We start from the raw sequence: 13,181 nt of genomic DNA on the forward strand, positions 1-13,181 counted from the left end.
TTTCATCAAACTTGGTTTTTTTACTATTCAACAAACTAATAAGTAATTTTTCAAATTACAACCAAAATCTCGTTTTAAAGAAATTGTTACTATAATCATATGTGAGAATTTCCTTTGAAAGAGCAAATTTTAAATTATTAAATTACATTTTTTTTGAACAAACCATACTTTCATTAGAGATTAAGCCGAGTTCATAAGTGCATATTGAAAATATAAAATTATTAAGTTCATAAGACGGGATTAAGAAATTATTAAATTACATATTTAACTGAAAATAGTTAATCAAAAGAAAATATCACATATATTTTTTTAGCAACACAAAACCAAAGAAGATAATTATTTTGGTTAATTGTTCCCCTAAATATTTTTGTCTCGGTAAATTTTCTGCAAATCTAATTTGTGCTTTCATATTAGACTAGCTTAGAACACACGCAACTGAGTAGGATGAATGTTATATATAAAAATAATTTTATCTATTATTATTTATTTGTATTCATTTACGTATTATGTATATAATTAAATTAGAGTAAACACATAAATCAAAACAATATATCTTGTTTATTTACGATAATTTTTTGGTAGATAAATCAAAACAATCATTTTATTTATTTTATATGGTATATAACTAAATTTCAATGATATGGACATATATATATAGAGTATATTTCAATATAAATATTTATTATTGAGAATCCATACTTATATGATAAACACAAAATTTCTAATGCGTGATTTTTTGAATGAAAATTTCAAAATTAAAATATTAAGGTTTCAATAACTTTTCAATAAAAATTTAGAAATTATCATATTTAATTATTTTTCTATGTTATACTCCCTCTGTTTCTGAATAAGTGTCACTTTGACATTTTTCACACAGATTAAGAAAGTGGCTGAAATATATGTAAATTGTTATTAAATACACCTCTCTGGCCAATAGTATTTGAGATAAATAAAATAATTTATAAAATCAATACAATTTACAATTAATTTTCAGCTGAAAGTAAATATAATTTGCATTTGAATTGTAAAGTGACACTTTTTGTGTAACAAGAAAAAAATGCTAGAATGACACTTATTATGAAACAGATGGAGTATTGTTTAATTTTAAACTATATTAATGTATAATATAAATATCTAGTAAATGATACTTCATATTCATACGATTTATGATCGTTTGTATCTTGTTATTACCAAAATAGTTAAATCATTGATCACAAAATTTTAGTGTGAGACATTTAATGTTTTTAGTAATTTACAGTCGTTTTAAAAATTCAAAATATAACATATAAAAAATTGTTTTTAATTATTATATGGTTAATGTGGTTGTTTAATATCTTTTAATAATATAAAACTAAACAAAAAAAAAGAGCTAAGATACAAAATTATTATCAAATATTTATTATTCATAATCATTAATTCTCATATATACGTTAATCATATTAGGCAATTCCCTAGCTTTTATTTAAGAAAAGTGCGAGAATATTATTTTGTACACTATTTATCAATTTAATTGTTAGTTTAATAAAAATATAATATAAGTTAAGATAGACCGATCTATTTTTATAAGAATTCTGAATTTCATTCTGATGGTGACACGTGACTAAAAAATGTTGTAATGTTTCTCAATTAGATATTAAAACAAACTCTTTTCATTTTACAACAAATATGTCGTTCTGACATTTGTATACAAAACATTCATATTAAAATTCTTTTATATCTTAATGTGAAACATACCTAATGTGAACCGGGAAGAGTACCAAATTTGGATTCGCGACTATAACACGAACATGTAAGTGAAAAAATGGTTACGGTTTAATTAAACCTTTAATATTGCATTATGACATGTTTATGTATACATAAACAGTGGGGTGGCTGCCATGAAACAGGAGACAACAATTAAAAATTGTAATACCGTCCATTTGATTAAAAAAATTTTTTGAACACTATTAATTTCTTATTTACTAGTGGGTTTTAATATATTTACCGTCTCTGAATTATTTTTGAAGTACTTGGAAATAGTCTTGTGAAACGTACATGTGAGTATTTCTGTTTATTTTTTGTCTTGGTCATTGTAAAATGGTCTCGCATTGTAATCTCCGTCTTTAAATACGCCAACTTATATAATTTGTCGTAGTCATAAACATAATTGCTTCGTTTTTAAAACAGCATAATCCGAGTAAATCAAATGAATAATTCATGGGAACAGCTGGATCCGAAAGGCCCGCGTGGCCCAAAGACGTAGACCATTCATCTTTCCCTCTGCAAAATTCCACAGATTATATTTATAATAAAAACGGTAAATAGTTTAATTAATTAACCAATGGTTCATTACATGGATAATTACAGACATAAAATAATCTAAAGCTTGGCCTAAAATGTGAACATGTCTTTATAATAGCTTTGCCATATAAACAAATCCCGTTTCATTTTAGTCGTCACCTCAGATCATCACCATCTGCAACATGCTGCTACTACTACTAGTCGTTTAAAAAAAAGGAAATTGTGGATACGTTTTATCGGCCGCTACAATAAAGATAGAGTCATTAAATGTTAAATTATTAAACACAAATAAGAATATTGAATAATGAAGAAGAAGCTGGTCCATAAATATATGTAAGATTCATTGAAAGTGCAGGGAAGGTATTGAAAGTTCAGAGAGTACAAATAACAGGAACAAAACACGAGATACCAAGAACGCTTTCTTGTATATTAGAAATATGTTAAACAATCTTCTTAGATCTGTTTAATCCGAATTACTCTCAGTCACACGCGACTAGAGACAGACCAGTTTCTAATCTCACGAAACAGAAACGCGAGAGATTTAGGGCAGCAAAATCTAAGTTGTTGATTTTTGACATCTGAAATCATATATTTCATTCTTAGGATTTATAATGTTCTTATAATGCATACAAGACAATCAGATATATAATACAAATTGGTCACACGACCAAACGAATATGATGCATTTAGTTCATACTATTATGCATGCATGATATGCTAACAAGCCGCACGGCTACAATCTTAGCAAAAGGTTTTAATGCAATCAATACAATGGTTATTCGTTTTCAATCTTAGCAAACGGTTTTCTAAGAGTTCAATGTGTAATTGCAATCAAACAGTCGAGCAATGCAACAAATAGGGTTCATTCGAGAATGTATGAAAACTATCAATACTAGCCGGATCATTATCAAGACGAGAATGCATAAATCATTTAACCTAGCAAGCGATTTCTATTTCAATTCAACAATTCAGTTTTAATCAATCAAACAAAATAGTATTCGATTTTAATTTCAAGACATTAGGGTTTCGATCAAACAATCAATACGACTTTAATTTGAAAATCATTCAATCAATTTTATCAATTCAAACAACCAAATTCAAGAATGAGATTATCAATCCTAGCAATCGATTTCTATGTGATCAAATTCAATACGGTTTTAATTAATCAAGGCTAGCATACTATATCCAAACATACAATCATTCAAACAATCAATTTCGATTAAAAGCATTAGATTAGAGTTTCGATTTTAATTCGTTCAATCAATCAATTTGATTTCGAATTAGGGTTTATAAAATCGAATGTTTTTTAGTATTAGGGTTTTAAATAAAATCGATTTCATGCATTCATTAGAAAAATAATTATAACATTCTGTATTATTTGTTTATACAATATAACTCCAGTTTTAAAAAGTATATTCTTAAATTTTACTCTTCAGTTTGATTATTTATCAAAACTATACTTCAAAATGATTCTAACAAACGTAACCATAATTCACGGATCAAAATTATTATCCCTAACCAATTCTAACCAAATAAAATACTTATCTCTACCGTGATTTGATATGTTCCACGTGATCTATTGTTTTGAGAAGTGAGCCAATAAAGCTTTGCAAATGTGTTCATTTGTTATAATTCCATTTTTACTCCTTTTTTAATATATGGTCCAAAAAAACATTTAACTCAATATATTTTATATGTCAAACTTTTCTTAGACGTTGAGTTATATAATTCAATAGATTTTAATACATCTGGTCCAACTATTTAATCAATACTAAAAATTTATATAATTTAATAAAAATATATAGTTTTAACATTTCTAAGTGTTTACACGTTTACATGTGTTCTTTTCCTTATTAGACATTTCAATTTGTCTTTCAGAATTCAAATCTTAACAAAACAATACCACAAGATAGATTATCCACTATGCAATTGTATATATATATATATATATATATAGTTTGCAAATTTTAAATAAAAATCTACAAAATCGTCTCAGTGACAAGTTTTATTAAAAAAAAAGGTACATTAAAATTGCATTACATAAATTTTATAATACTGTTTTTAAATTTTAAATATTCAATATTATTTTTAAATTATGATTTCAAATTATTTTTAAATTATGATTTCAAATTTAAAATTTGTCAGAAGTTAGAACATAATATGCGCTATAATAAATTTTCTAATGTGTATTAGTCTACTCTTCATATGTTCAAAAATTAATTTATTTAACATTTTAAAATGTATTTCAGTATATAGTTACAAATAAAAAATAGAAAATCAAAACTTACAATATAATCAAAATAAAATGATATGTTTAATATATTATTTATAACAAAATTTTAATAATTTTAATAAAATAATGAAAATAATAATTTATTTGATTATACATAAGGAAATTAAAAATTCAAATAGTTTAAAATAAAAAAATATTACCCGCGTTCACAAGCAAGAATCTAGTTTGGTTTCTAAAAACAAGACGTGATAGGTGTTCAAATACACTTGTTACTTTCTAGCGTATATATAGTGAGAGTCAATTACTGAATAACCAAAATGTAATTTATAATTGATCAATCTTATTCTATTATTTAAAGAGTAACAAAGAAAAATAAAACTATGACTTTTAAAAATGCAAGAGGGTAATATGACATTTAATACATGCAATATGAACTTTATAGTAATATTCAAGTAGCTATTAGATTCAAATTTGTAACAAAAGTTATTGAATTGTTACATAACGATAAGGTATAATGTAGTATTAAAGAGCTGTTTACCCTTTTTTACCAACAAATTGCTTGGTGTATGGCTAAATGTTTTGAGAACTTTAATCTTCTATTTGTCATCTATACAACATAAACTCCAAATAAATTAGAACAATAGTATAAATAGTTAATATTTATAGCAACCTAGTTCATAAAAAATAATACAGAGTCAATGTTAAATAACATAGAACATTATTTTTACTAGTTTCTAAAATCATGCTATAGATAAATTTAAATTAAAAATTCTTAAAACTTACCTTAAAAGTCATATTTTAATTCTGAAAATAAGTTTCAAACTTATAAATAAATGCAAGACATTCAGATTTTATTAGTTATCCAAAATAAGCGTATTAGTATTTTATTTTTTTTATAAATTAAAACAGAATGATATTCTATTATATATTATGGTGAAAATTTTATAATTGTTTTGATATTTTTTGTGTAAAAAATCTAGAATGTGATATAGAGACAAATTAATATTTTCAAATGATTTCTAATTTAAATCAATATCTTAAATAGGCTGTACCAAATATTAATGTAGAAGTAAAAATAAGAAAGGGAAAAATCAAAAAGTATTGTATATATTATAATTATAGTTGATTCAGAGAATGTCAAAATATAAAATGGTTAGCTGATGAATTTTAATATATTTTCTTTCTCTAATGAAATACAATTTTTGAGTTATTGCACCTAGTTTTCCATATTGTGAGAAATGATATAAGATTATTTTAAATTGATGTATATATCTATACACTGATTTGACTTTGAATGCAGACAAAATACGCGACCGGTGGGTGAGATATTAGTTTTTATGTTAAATCACAAGCTTTGTTCCAAGAGTCACTTCAGATTTTTGTCTTTGCATAGATTCTAATTTTACTTACCAACCAGATCCGCGCAATGAATGTTGTATAAAAATAAATTTTTATTATTATTATTTATTTGTATTTATTTACGTATTATGTATATAATTATATTAGAATAAATACATAAATTAAAACAATACATCTTGTTTATTTACGATATTTTTTGGTAAATAAATCAAAACAATCATTTTATTTATTTTATACGGTATATAACTAAATTTCAATGACATAAACATAGATATATAGTATATTTTAATATAAATATTTATTATTAAGAATTCATACTCATATGATAAAAACAAAATTTCTAATGTGTGATTTTTCTAATGTAAATTTAAAAATTAAAATATTAAGGTCTCAATACTTTTTCAATACAAATTTAGAAATGATCATGTATTTTTCTATGTTATATAGTTTAATTTTAGACTATATTAATATATAATATGAATGTCTAGTAAATGAGACTTCATATTCATACGATTTATGATCATTTGTATCTTGTTATTACCAAAAAAAGTTAAACCATTGATCACAAAATTTTAGTGTGAGACATTTAATGTTTTTCGTAATTTATAGTCGTTTTAAAATTCAAAATATAATTTTTTTATTATTATATGGTTAATGTGGTTGTTTAATATCTTTTAATAATATAAAATAAAACAAAAAAGAGCTAGGGTAGAAAAAATATTATCAAATATTTATTATTCATAATCATTAATTGTCATATATACGTTAATCATATTAGGCAATTCCGTAGCTTTATGTAAGGAAAGTGCGACAATATTCCTTTGTACAATATTTATCAATTTAATACTAGTTAGTTTAATAAGAAGTATAATCTATATTATTAAAACTGAAGTACCTTTTGGTACTGTTTGGAAACTTAGATAGTAGATTAAATGAAAGTTGTTTGGAAACAAATATAGCAGATTAAATATTTTTTTTATTTACATATTTATTCACTGTATTTCTTTCTCATTTACAGATTCTGTCGTTTGGAAACTTGGATAACAGATTAAATGAGAATTGTTTGGAAACACGGATAACATATTAAATATTTTTTTTATTTACACATTTAGCCATTGCATTTCTTTCTTATTTACAAATCTGTCACTTCACTTAAAATCAAAAATTTAAATTAATTAATTGCAATGAATTGTTATTTATTTTTGCTGAAAATAAAAACACAAACAGTAATATATAGTATATATTAATCTGCTACAATACAATTTTCAAGAAAATCAAATATCATAAAATCAATAATAATTTATAAAAACCTACTCTAAAAAATTAAATCATTTTTAAATAAATAAACAAAAAAGTCAATAGGTTAATATATGAATATTACAATTACATCAAATTACATCAAGTTATAAAATTATAAATATAATATTACGTAGAGATAAAAAATTATTATCAAACATCTATATTATAATATAATATATTCTACTCGATAAATGGACATTTTATAAAATCAATAGTTTATAAATTTACATTGAACACAAGTTAAATCCAACACCCGCGCAGGGTCGCGGGTCAAGATCTAGTATAAATTAAGATTGACCAACCTATTTCCCTAAGAATTCTGAATTTCATTCTCATGGTGACACATATATTGTAATGTTTTTCAACTAATATATAAGATATTTTTATTATCCGGTCTATATATGATTGACAAATACTCTATATATTTCATAAAGAATGTCAACCTTTTTTTAATACATAAACAATATTATTTAGATTTTTAATGGAACATATACGCATTTTAAATTTAATATTAATTGAAAAATACATTAATACTATAAATAATTATATTTATCTCAAACACTATTGATTAAAAAATATAATTATTAAGAACATAAATAAACTTCAAGTAATGGGCTTACGTTATCAAGAAAAATTGGAAATTCTTTATATTATGAAAACTATATATATTGGCCAGCTTTAAAATATACGAAAATGATTGCCTCAATCTAATTATCTAAAAACATCTTTGTCTAAAATAATCATAAAACAAAATTTAAATTTTATATCTATATTATTAAAACTGAAGTACCTTTTGGTACTGTTTGGAAACTTAGATAGTAGATTAATTGAAAGTTGTTTGGAAACAAATATAGCAGATTAAATATTTTTTTATTTACATATTTATTCACTGTATTTCTTTCTCATTAACAGATTCTGTCGTTTGGAAACTTGGATAACAGATTAAATGAGAATTGTTTGGAAACACTGATAACAGATTAAATATTTTTTTTATTTACACATTTAGCCATTGCATTTCTTTCTTATTTACAAATCTGCCACTCCACTTAAAATCAAAAATTTAAATTAATTAATTGCAATGAATTGTTATTTATTTTTGCTGAAAATAAAAACACAAATAGTAATATATAGTATATATTAATCTGCTACAATACAATTTTCAAGAAAACCAAATATCATAAAATTAATAATAATTCATAAAAACCAACTGTAAAAAATTAAATCATTTTTAAATAAATAAACAAAAAAATCAATAGGTTAATATATGAATATTACAATTACAACAAATTACATCAAATTATAAAATTATAAATATAATATTACGTACAAATAAAAAATTATTATCAAACATCTATATTATAATATAATATATTCTACTCGATAAATGGACATTTTATAAAATCAATAGTTTATAAATTTACATTGAACACAAGTTAAATCCAACACCAGCGCGGGGGCGCGGGTCAAGATCTAGTATAAATTAAGATTGACCAACCTATTTCTCTACTGAATTTCATTCTCATGGTGACACATATATTGTAATGTTTCTCAACTAATATATAAGAGATTTTCATTATCCGGTCTATATATGATTGACAAATACTCTATATATTTCAAAAAGAATGTCAACCTTTTTTTAATACAGAAACAATATTATTTAGATTTTTAATGGAACATATACGCATTTTAAATTTAATATTAATTGAACAATACATTAATACTATAAATAATTATATTTATCTCAAACACTATTGATTAAAAAATATAATTATTAAGAACCTAAATAAACTTCAAGTAATGGGCTTACATTATCAAGAAAAATTAGAAATTCTTTATATTATGAAAACTATATATATTGGCCAGCTTTAAAATATACGAAAATGATTGCCTCAATCTAAATTTTATATATGTATTTCAAATCAAAATATTAATTTAAAATTGATTTATATCAAAAATTGATTTTACTAAAATGTCTTTTTTATAACCATTATAAAAATGTTTTAAATATATTTAAGAAAAATACAGTACAAAGCAATTTCAAACACCAACGTAAATTATGATTTTTACATTTCATATTGTTTTTTTTGTTTTTTTTTTGTTTTTTTTTGTTTTTTTTTTCTCTCTAACAACGGCGATGACATTGGCGACTAGGGTTTGATGATTTTACGAAGATGGAATCCGGGAATTCGAGCAGGGGATTGGGTGGACTCGATCTATGGTGATCACAACAAGGATTATGGGAATCAAGGCTTTTATTTGGTCCGATTTGGGAGAGATCCGGGAATCGGAAAGGGGATATGTGGGAGTTTAAGGAAATTGAAGATCTGGGTCCAAGGGCGGTGGAGTCTGGACGCATAATAAAAACCACGATTAATTATATGATGACGCATATATGATATTTAATAGTGACATGAAAAAATAAATAACAACATATTTTTGCAATATTATATCTTCTATCTTATTAAAGTAGAAGTACCTTTGAAAATGTTTGGAAACAAGAATAACATATTAAAAAGAAATATAATGTTGTTTGAAAATATGAATAGCAGTATATTAAAAAAAAGACTTATGTTATTAAAAAATTGAAGTCCATTATATTTTTATAAATTATCTGCTTGGAGCAGATTTAAAATATACGAAAATGACTCAATCTAATTTCTTTTTTTTGTGCAACTGTCCAATCTAATTAACTAAAAACATATTTTGTCTAAATAAATCATTAAACAAAGTTCAAAACAAAAATTGATTCAAAAATATACATGCATTCAAATCTATCTTATTAAAGTATAAGTATTTTAAACTTTTGTTTGACAACATAGATAGCAGTTAATAAAATATAGTGTTGTTTGGAAACATGGATATCAATATATTAAAGAAAAAAAAAGTAATGAGCTTATGTTATCAAGAAATATTGGAAATTCATTATATATGAAAACTATATATATATATATATATATATGAGTCAGCTTTAAAATATACAAAAATGGCTGGCCAATCTAATTACCTAAAAACATCTTTATCTAAAATAATCATAAAACAAAATGTAAATTTTATATACATATTTCAAATCAAAACATTAATTTAAAATTGATTTATATCAAAAATTGATTCAAAAATATACATATATTCAAAAATTGATTTTACTTAAATGTTTTTTATAACCATTATAAAAATGTTTTAAATATATTTAATAAAAAATACAATACAAAGCAATTTCAAACACCAACGTAAATTATGATTTTTATATTTCATATTAAGTTTTTAAAATATAATATATATATGATTATTTATATGATGGTACATACAAAATATTAATTATATGATTACTTATATGATGGTAGGTAAAAACATGATTAATTATATGATGACACATATATGATATTTAATAGCGACATGAAAAAATAAATAACAACATATTTTTGCAATATTATATCTTCTATCTTATTATAGTAGAAGTACCTTTGGGAATGTTTGGAAACAAGAATAACATAATTAAAAAGAAATATAATGTTGTTTGGAAATATAGATAGCATTATATTAAAAAAATGGACTTATGTTATTAAAAAAAATTGAAGTCCATTATATTTTTATAAATTATCTGTTTGGATCAGATTTAAAATATACGAAAATGACTCAATCTAATTACTTTATTTGTGCAACTGGTCCAATCTAATTAACTAAAAACATATTTTGTCTAAATTAATCATTAAACAAATTTCAAAACAAAAATTGATTCAAAAATACACATGTATTCAAAAATTGATTTTTACTAATGTATTTTCCAATAACCATTATCAAATTTTTTTTTAATATATATAAAAAATACAATACAAAGGAACTAATAGATTGAGTAAACGTTCTTTCTAATTTTTTTTATGGACCACCGAAATAGAATTAGATATACAATACTAGAAATAGTTATAATATTTGGATTACAATATCAAGTAAGCAATGAAACAAAAAAAATAATATATGAATGTATTAGTATTCCTTTATTCGTATTACAAATACAATAATAGTCAAACAATAATATATAACGGGACCATAATTTTTAAATCCAACAATTATCAATTAGTTATGAATTTATAATGTTCTTACAAATTAAAGCGTCAAGATCTAGTACTTTTTTATAGCGATATACACATCTTTAAACAATTAATTGCCAAGTATTTCTTTCACACAATCAACCAAACAATTGGCATTTTTTTATCATAACGCCGAGATATGTTTCAAATGATTTTTCGAACTTGAATGATGACTAAGGAAGATGTTAATTTGTCAGTAGTTATCTGGACAATCAAACTGATTCTTCATCCCGAAAACCAAATCAAACATGAAACATCCATCACAACATAACTAAATCTTTTCAAGGATGATATATAGAAAGTTGTCTTCGTGATGATTATTTTGATGCTCAGGTTATACATCAGATCACGTGGTTGGTTACATAACATAATACTATTAACGTGAGGGAAGGAGATAATTTTATGTCGAGAGTTGATGATTAATTTTCGGTTTAGTATGAACTTTGTGAGCTTAGCATAAGGCAAAAGAAATGTTTTTCTGGAGGTGCATGAATATATACTAACTTCAACAGGCGAGATATGCGTACCAATGAAACACAGCTGGCCGTAAAAAAAAATTATTTCGTATTTTTGCATCAAAAGAGATGCATGTTAGATATGTATGTACGATAATATGTTTGCATATGCATTTCATAAATTTTTATGCAAGATTCAGACGAGAGTATTTTTCAAAAAAAAAAAAAAACGAATCGTTTTCTGGAATCACGAGACAGAAATAGTTACCTAATTATGATGAAACAATTATTGAGGTGGACTACCCTCCCTTATAATTGTTGCTTCTTCTTGGTCTAGGTTTCTCTTTACTGATTTGATGTGCCACATGATTGGTTATTTTTCGTAAGGGAAAGTTTGAACGCTAATCATATCAAAGTTACAATACACTCATATGAAAACACAAAGCGTGTACTTGTGATCACGCTCAATAATTGGTTGGTGACCATATACTGTTGGAAAATAATAGTTTTCACACACAAGGAAAAAAAAAAACTAAATGCTTACAGAAACCAGACAGAAGCACATCACAATCCTCTCTCAATAAAAACATAAACAGTAAAAAAAAGATCAAATATTACACCAAAAATGGTCAAATATTATGTAACATTGACATCAGAAAGAATAACTAAAAACCCGCTGTCCAATTATTGCTCCTAACAATCCACTTGAACTGCAACCACACACTCATATGAAAACACAAAGCGTGTACTTGTGATCACGCTCAATAATTGGTTGGTGACCATATACTGTTGGAAAATAATAGTTTTCACACACAAGGAAAAAAAAAAAACTAAATGCTTACAGAAACCAGGCAGAAGCACATCACAATCCTCTCTCAATAAAAACATAAACAGTAAAAAAAAGATCAAATATTACACCAAAAATGGTCAAATATTATGTAACATTGACATCAGAAAGAATAACTAAAAACCCGCTGTCCAATTATTGCTCCTAACAATCTACTTGAACTGCAACCACACACAAACCATGATACAAAGCTGATGAGATTTATTGGAGAAGAGTACGGGACGTCGCAGGCCACACACGCCGACCACCACTAGATCTGTAGAATGCAGAGCAAAGACCGGAGCACAAGCCGAAGCTTAAGCGACCCAGACGAGCTCAGATACCAACGCGCTGCCACCGGGGAACACGGAGAAGCGGACCGACGGATCCACCACCAAAGAAACCCCACGCGCTGCTACCACCGGAGAACACGACAGCAACACCTCAGACAAAGCAGAGAGGCACTGATGTTGCCAGAAACCGGCGAACCAGGAGCCCCAACTCCACACAACCCCTCGCTCACCAACCAGCCACCACGCCACGAGACCGATGAGGAGTAAGAAGGCGCTGCACGCGCCACCACACTCGGAGAAACGTACCTGAGACTCTGTAAAACTACCGGGAGAGACCTAGACAGAGGGAGG

Source organism: Brassica napus, chromosome C3 (genome assembly GCF_020379485.1).
Source record: "Brassica napus cultivar Da-Ae chromosome C3, Da-Ae, whole genome shotgun sequence".
Classification (NCBI taxonomy): Eukaryota; Viridiplantae; Streptophyta; class Magnoliopsida; order Brassicales; family Brassicaceae; genus Brassica; species Brassica napus.